The following is an 8,442-nucleotide window of genomic DNA, read 5'->3' as shown; positions in this document are numbered from 1 at the left end:
TGGTCAAGGTGCTAGTTGAGTTATACAATTGTTGGGGAATCAACCCCATTTTTCAGCTGTTCAAATGGTTATATGCCCATGGGGTCCTGTTATTATCCCCACAGAATAACAAGCAAGAAGATTGTCTATACATGAGCTATTGTGGCAATTTCTCTGAAGTTTACCTAAAGTTGTCTAGCTTAGGCAAAAAACAAACATGTAAAGACGATCAGAACTAGAATTTAACATCCGTGAAAGTGTGTTATTGAAACATAATTTTTCTCTCTAAAATCACCCTTATTTCCAGAGATAGCCAAATCAAGACTAATTTGTTTGCAGAACAAGTCCAATTTTTACAAACTTGGCCTGATTATTTACATAAGTTCAGTGAGAATAGCAATTGGCCATTTGGATCTTTTAAAATCTGCTTTGCTGGAACTTTTGTAAGGAATCTGGATTGAACCTTTAGTAGCCTCTCCAGGCGAGAAGCCAAGCCAAGTACCTGCCATCAGACATGCCCACAAACCTGTAGATTTCGGCAGATTCCTCTTCACGAGGTCCCCAATATATCCTGAGGTTCCTGCACCTGCCAGGAAGTGACATTCTTTACTCACCTGGTAAAGCCGCTGGGAACTCTGTAAGCAAGGTATCAGGCCAACGGTTCCAAGGGGCTTTATTGGCTCCATGTTTCATAAAGTCAACCTCACTTCCTGAAAGCTGTTTGGTCATATCTGAGACTATGCATGTCTCTCTCAAATATGATATTCCAGTCAAGGCCTTGGTAAAATAACCAAAGTTTCCAATGGTTTCCTGTTACAAGAACAGATTCTTATTGAACTTATGCAAATGACTATGACTGCCATGGGAGAAAGAAGACTTACTGAGACCTTTTGAATTTCAGAAGGTTCAGGTAGAGAGAAAAGTTAAATGCTACAATTTGTTTACAAATGAATACTTTATCATGTTTCTATAAGTCATAGATTTTATTTATTTGAGAGAGAGAATGAGAGAGAGAAAGCACATGGCGGGGGAGGGTCAGAGGGAGAAGCAGACTCCCTGCCGAGCAGGGAGCCCGATGCAGGACTCGATCCAGGGACTCCAGGATTAAAATCCATTTACTTCAATCTTAGTCCATCCTGACACCTAAAATTCCCTTCCAAAGATTTCCCTTCACAAACTGTCTACAACTTAAAAAAACAAACAAACAAACAAACTTTCTACAACTTTCCTTTGCATTCGGATTTTGTCCCAAGCCACTTCTTTCCAAGCAACCAGTCTTGGGGTTCCCGGGGGGCTCAGATGGTTAAACGTCTGCCTTCGGCTCAGGTCATGGTCCCAGGGTCCTGGGGTCGAGTCCCCCATCAGGCTCCCTCCTAGGCAGGGAGCCTGATTCTCCTTCTGCCTCTGCCTCTCTCTCTCTCTCTCTCTCTCTGACTCTCATGAATTAATAAATAAAACATTTAAAAATAAACAAACAACCAGTCTTATTTAGGACCAAATTACCTTCATTGGGCGCCTGGGAAGCTCAGATGGTTAAGCATCTGCCTTCGGCTCAGGTCATGACCCCAGGGTCCTGGGATCGAGTCCTGCATCGGGCTCCCTGCTCCTTGGGAGCCTGCTTCTCCCTCTGCTTCTCTCTCTCTCTCTCCCTCTCTCTCTCCCTCTGCCTCTCGTGAATAAATAAATAAAATCTTTTTAAAAAATTACCTTCATTTACCTTCAACAAAAATGCGTTTCCATTCCTTGTATCTTTTCTTAGTTGCTTCCTTTATTTCCATCAACCTTAATTCCATTTAGCAGAATTTTAACTCTTAGAAACCTTAGTCGAACTACTTAGTGAAGATGAAGTAGTTACCAATTGCAAACTGTCACACCAGAATTCTTTGGATGGCTAACTTACGAATCTATTAAGCACAGAGCATGGCTTTTTCCAACAGACCTAAATACCCTTAGTTTCTTTGCAATAAGAAGTCAAAAGTGCAAACCTGTATTCAGCAATCAATGCTTTAGCACTCCACTCTCTTTGGAAAAGACCTAGCTGTCCAATGAATTCGATCCCACTTATCATCCAAGCAAAACTTTAAAGTTTCAGCTTACCAAAGACTTTGAAGGCTATAATAATTACCTGTGAAAACTTTGAGACAGACAAGATTAACCATCATTTTAAGTCATCACATTGCAACAGAGATAACATGAGCTTATTTGACCTTCAGTAGATCTTACTAGAATAAAAGTTTCAACTAGTTTAAATGCCGAATTATGTTCCACCTGGGTCCACTTAAAAGTCAATCAATTTGTTCCCCATTGTTAATTTTTACCTGGGGCACTGGTGGGGAAAATCTGAAGTGGGCAGTGTATGAGGCCGCACCCAAGGTGGTGCAGGAACAGGTGGAGGGTGGGGGAGAGGGAGACAGAAGAGACCAAGTGCAGCCAGAAGGCAGAGAAAAAGGGTTCCTGATTCTAAAGCTCATCGACTTGGACAGATGAGCAAATGCCGTTTTTTCCACCAACAAGTGGAATTAGGCAGTCTATGTCGGGCTGGAGAAGACAGGGAATTTCCCCGAAACAAAGGGAGTTTCAGCAGCTGCCTGGGAATATTCCTTAAAGTCCTCGTCCCAAGGGAGACCAACCACAGTTGGCTCCAAGTATTGCCATTAACCAGAGCATGAATGAGGGAGAAGCTCCCCATCTATTAGGAGGATCAGAGAGAGAGAGAGAATCAGCATCCCCTTCATCTGGGATGGCCTGTTTCTTCCAGCAACCCGGGTTCTATTAGGAGGAGGCCTATTTAGATAATTATCATCCAATAGATCAGGAGGGATCCTTTAAGCAATGACAACAGGGGAGGTGGTCTTAGCATGCCCTATTTTCCTTCAGAGGCCTATACCTCTATTAGAGGTTCAACGTCATCCTCTGTAAGAGGGAGCCTTAAAGGCTGTACAGGGAGCAACGATACAGTGGTCATCATCTGAGTCAAAATCTCTCTTCCCAGTGAGGGTGTCAGACTTTTGGGCATGATTAGAAATGAAAGAGTGAATATTATCTCTTCTCTTCCCAGACACAGCAGAGGGCTTCCGAAAAGTATTTAGTCGGGGCTTCTCCCAAGACACCCCTTACTGTAACCTCATGAGTGGTGAGGCCACCGGGATTGGAGAGGAGGGCAGAGTAGTGGCCCCTGTATCTCCTTCAATCTCCAATGTGACCCGAGGCTCCTGCGTGGTGATGATCTTCCGTGTGACAGGGGCAGAGAGTTGGAGCCCCGGGCCCCCATCTATCTTGTTGGATCCCTTGAGAAAAGGACGGGACCCCAGACCTTCGTCCATGAGGACAATCACTCTTCTAGTGGTCTCCTTTGCATATAGGACAGGGCTGTGGCAGCTTTGGGGGGCATTCTCATTTTGAAGTGCCCGATTTGCCTGCATTTATAACAGGCGCCCGGAGTTCCTCGAGTTGACTAGAGGTCTTGTCCTTTAGGGCCACCACTAGAAAAATCGCTTTCTTTGGGTCTCTCCTTTCCTTCGCCCAGGCCCCTGTGGATCTCTATTGAAGAAGATGGAATTAGTCATCTTCAGGAGCGTATCTAGGGAGTTGTCTGGACCTATGGCCATCTTTGGCAATTTTCTCTGAATATCAGGAGCCGACTGAGTTACAAACTTATCTTTTAATATTATTTCTCCCTCTGGAGTATCCGGGACTAAAGAGGTATGTCGTATTAAAGCCTCTCTCAGTCTCTCAAAGAAGGTAGAAGGGGGCTTGAAGGGCCCCTGAACTACATGGGCCAGCCTGGAATAGTTTAAAGACTTAGCCCTAGTTCTTAATCCTTCTGAAACACATGCCTGAGAGTTTTTTGTCTCCAGATTCCCCAGGAACTATCATAGTCCCATCTGGGGTCTTCTAGAGGAACCTCCTGTTTACCAGTTGGGCAAGTCTCTTCACCTACTTGTGTTACAGGATTTTTTTCTCCGCCAGTGCTCATCAGTGCTCCGGGGTTCTTGGTCACGTTGCTTTGAAGAACGAAGAAGTAGACCAGACAGAATGGTGGGCAGCAAAGTAAGATTTATTGAGTGACAGCAAAGTGGTTAAGTGATCACTCAAAGCTCCCGAAGAGGGAGGAGAACCGAGAAGGTTGCCACCAGAATTTCTAAGTCTGGGGGTTTTTATGGCCTTGTTGGCGGGCTGTTTTAATCTGATCAACCCTCCCTGCGCCTGTCATCCAATCAGGTTTTTGTCACATGGGAAAGGGTGGAGGGCTCCTTCCAGGGTGGAGTGAAATCCTTTTAAGGGGGGGTGCCTGGGTGGCTCAGTTGGTTGGGCGACTACCTTCGGCTCAAGCCATGATCCTGGAGTCCCGGGATCGAGCCCCACATCGGGCTCCCTGCTAGGCGGGGAGTCTGCTTCTCCCTCTGACCCTCTTCCTTCTCATGCTCTCTATCTCTCATTCTCTCTCTCTCTCTCTCTCTCAAATAAATAAATAAATAAAATCTTTTAAAAAAAATCCTTTTAAGCGTGGTTTCCTCCTGGGGCGGCGCCCTTGTCCTTGCCTGCCTGCCTGCCTGTCTTCCAACTGTCCTTCACTCTATTCCCTCCCCATAGGCCATCCTGTGTTCATCCCCAAAGGTTCCAGCAGCCTATAGGGCACCTGCTTTTCTGTAAGAATCAACATTACAGCTTCCCAGTCTAATTCAAACATCTGAGTTAAATTTTGAAAGACTTAAATGTATTGGTCAGGGTTATCAGTGAATTTGCCCAAATCCCTCTTAATCTGTTTAAAATCTTAGAGAGAGAAAGGTCCATGTACCTTAAATGGGCTGCATTCACTAGGCATCTCAGTTCATGGACATAACAAGCGCACCTTTTTGTCATCGGGAAGACTTGGTCTAGTGCCCCCAGATAAGAAGGGCAAGAAGGCCAGAGGGCAGTACCACCACCGGGGAAGGAACCTCAGGGAGTGAGTTATGAGGTATTTGCTTTTCTTAATAATTTATGGAGGCCAGGAGAGTGGGGCCCAATTTATATGTCTTACATAAATCTGCCTGCTTGCCTACCCAACATGAGAGGAAGGACCAGGCCGGCAGGAGTAGCCATCCTTACCTGCTCCGGTCACCTGATCCCCCTGGTTTCCTCTGGATTTCTCAGAAAGTCTGGCCTAATCATGAGGGGCTTAGCGAGGTCAACAGCTTAAACTTTGATATTCTTTTAGAAGGCTAAGAACACAAGCAAAACAGCTTGGGTCTCTCCAGTGGGAGGCATGTGTTGCTTAAGGATGAAGCCTCCCCGGGGCGTGACCCCAGGGCCATTTCCATCCTTTTACGTGTCTCAGAGACCCCAGGGTCACCAGTGGTGACCAAAGGGCAGGTTCAGAGTGCTGGATTGCCAATCCTTATGTGTGCTCCCCGTATGAACCTTGGACAGAGTAGGGGAAATCCTTTTTAACGACCTCATTCTTCGGAGCTCTCTTGATTGAACCCTCATTGTTTGGTCATATAAATTCGCTTGTAACCCTAGCCCCATGTGCCTCGTCAATTAGGCTAACTATAAGCCAAATTAAATTATGTTTCCTTGCCTTACCCCTTGGGCACTTTTTCCGTTCATATACCTGATGTCCCATTTGCAAGTATGGCCCTGTTGAGGGGTGCAGGCCCTGAGATTTAACATCATTATAATTCCATCTTCTTTGCTGTTGGAGCAAGAAAGCCTCAACTATATGACCCCTTAAAGCCCCAGCCACTAATGCAACCAATCGAGGAGTTGGCTGGGGGTCTGCAATTCCCTCCTTAATGCCCAAAGGATTCCAAGGGGAGGAAAGGCCCAGGAAACATGGGACTGCCTCCAACTTGTCATATAAGGAGATAGCTCTAATCCTGCTTGCCGATAATTTGGGTTTTAATTCCTGACTGTGATTAAACCTAAATATACCTAATAGAAAAACCTATGTCTTACCAGGCAGCAAAAGATGAGGAAAAGCTGGTTCCTCCTAAACTAAATTCTCATGAAAGACACTTTTAAAAGAAGTCTTATATCTACATAGGCAACACCCTTCCCCCAGATGACAAAGTCGGTGGGACTACTTTCGGAACTGCTGAACCCATGACATTCCCAGTTGCTTAGAGAAGAAACTGCGGAGGATAAAAAGCGATTCAAATCCTGAAATGAATCCCTGATTAGAAGGGGGTACTGATCATCGGGGGTCAGAAGGGCCCTACTATGGGCAAAGTGGAAGGTGGAAGAAAGCCATTTAAGAAAAGTGGGTGGCAGAAGTGGGTAGGGTTAGGCCAACATTCCCTTCTTTTAAGGACTTTGTCCAGAAGCCTGTCACCTGAGACTTAAGACCGATGGCGACACTATTCACTTTTAACTGGCCGACAGGTGCCTGGTTTTGTTGTTTATTAAAAGAAGAGGTTATCCAGGAAAGACACCTCCCAGGAAAGAAAAGAGTCTGCTTTTACTCACCCTTTGGTGGAACTGTTCCCGGGTTTCAGCACCAAAACGAAGCAAGAAAGCGAGGTTTTTGTCTCATGGAGTCGAAGAATGAATCTTGCGGATGAAGGGGAGTGAGAAGAACCATAGAATTTTATGAAGCAAGGGTACAGAAAAAGTTCTCAGGAGGGAGAGGGGTCCTGACCCCATCGCCAGCCTGGGCCTCCACCAACGGTCTTTTCTTTAGAACTGACCAGGGAGGGAGCTTGTGGTCTTAACTGTCCTGTGATCTCTTGGTGCCCGTCAGGACTGGTGATAACATCTTTCATGGCTCACTTCTTCTTTGGGGTCTGGTCATTCTTTGTGGTCACAATGTGACTGCCAGAAAAAGCCCCCACCTCTGATGCACGCCCAGGGCAGGGTGGTCTGGTTTGTTCCCCTCATCTCTGGTTTCTTTGGCCTCAGCATTTCTGGGATTTTTGGTGAGCCTGATCATGTAGCCCCCTTACCCATCCCTCCCTACCTAACCTCCCCGTCCCTTACTCATCCTCATCAGTAAAACATGGGCAGTAATCTTGCCTGCATCTACCTCGTGGTGAGGATAACATGAAATAATTCAAATCATGTGTTTAGCACGGGGCTCGGCGCATGGGAAGAGCTTAATAAGAGTTAGCTGTGATTATGAGTAAACTACTCATTGAATGAGGAAGTGAGACAATGATACCTGAGCTTTAACACAGGGGGCTCTGGGTGGTCCTCCTTCACAGAGGAAAGGCCTGGGGGTGGGGGGAAGGGCTTTGGGCCCTGACAACCTCCACCACCACTCAAAACACCTTTCTTAGATATTCCTATTCTTTGAGCTGGGCAATTAACCTTTCTTAATTTTATGTAGAGTGGAGATTAAAGCATGTTTAGGTAATGTTGTTAATATTATTGCTCTAAACTTAGCTCTGTACATGTTTCCACGCCCACTCCAAGCCCCTTCCGTCAGAAATTCTAGAACTACAGCATTCAGCTGGCTGTGCAAGGGGCACTGTCCCCACTTGTGGCCAAGCTCAGGTAAAGAGGTTTGAAGGGGCCAAGGTCATCCAAGTTCTCCTGATGCTATGGAGCCAAGGAGTCCAGCCCCAGTCCCAGGTAGGGCTGGGCTTAGCTGATGTGAGTCGACAGGGCAGAGGACAGAAACAGCACTGCCGTCTCCGACGGGCCTGCTAGGCCAGCAGGACCGATATCCCTTTTCCCTTTGCAATTGTACTTGGCTCCCAAAAGCTTTGGAATTATTTCCATGTGGAATGGCTGCACGTGGTCCCCAGACATCCTCTGTTCTCTTTCCTGGAACCTCAGGAGAGGGGTCTTCGGAGTCGTTGGGTAGTGCAGGGATAGAGAAGCCAAGGGAATATTAGGGCTGGTTCTCTCTGCCAATCCTGCTTCAGATCCAGGAAACTGCTTTCGATGCCAAGTGTGTAGAACCAGAAGACAATTGCACCAGCAGGCAGGAAGGAACCAGCTGCTTCTCTGAGGGCTGGATGTGTAGAAAGGGGGTGGGGAGAATCTGAAGGGAAGAAGACAGAGGAGGGGAGAGGTAAATGAGGCAGACTTTGCCCAGCTGGGTGTTTGCCTGTATCTCTACGTGGTGAGAGCTCCAGGCTAAAGGACACAAAGATGCTGGGCTGCATGGGTTTTGCCCGAGATGTCAGCATGGAGGATATGGATTTGCTGCCTCATTGTCTCCCCCTCCTCCACCTTCCCCACTTCCCCTGTCCCACCCTCCATCTAAGCCCTCGGAGAAGCTGCTGATTCATCCTGCTTGCTGGGGGTCTGCGGACATTTGGACACCTCTGGACACTCTATCTGGTGTTCTGCCTTTCTTATGCGATCTCGGCCAAGTCGCTTTATGACAATAACCCAGTCTGCATGAAGTCACAAGGAGTGCTCCAGTCGTGATGTCACATGCTCCCTGTACACACATTATCTCATTCGATCCTCATGTCAACTCTGCAAGATACTCTTAGTGCACCCACTTTACAGATGAGGAACCTGAGGCTG

The sequence above is a fragment of the Callorhinus ursinus genome, unplaced genomic scaffold, assembly GCF_003265705.2.
Source record: "Callorhinus ursinus isolate GAN/ISIS: 27379988/994484 unplaced genomic scaffold, GSC_fseal_2.0 scaffold18, whole genome shotgun sequence".
NCBI lineage: Eukaryota > Metazoa > Chordata > Mammalia > Carnivora > Otariidae > Callorhinus > Callorhinus ursinus.
Note: the sequence above shows the minus strand (reverse complement) of the source record.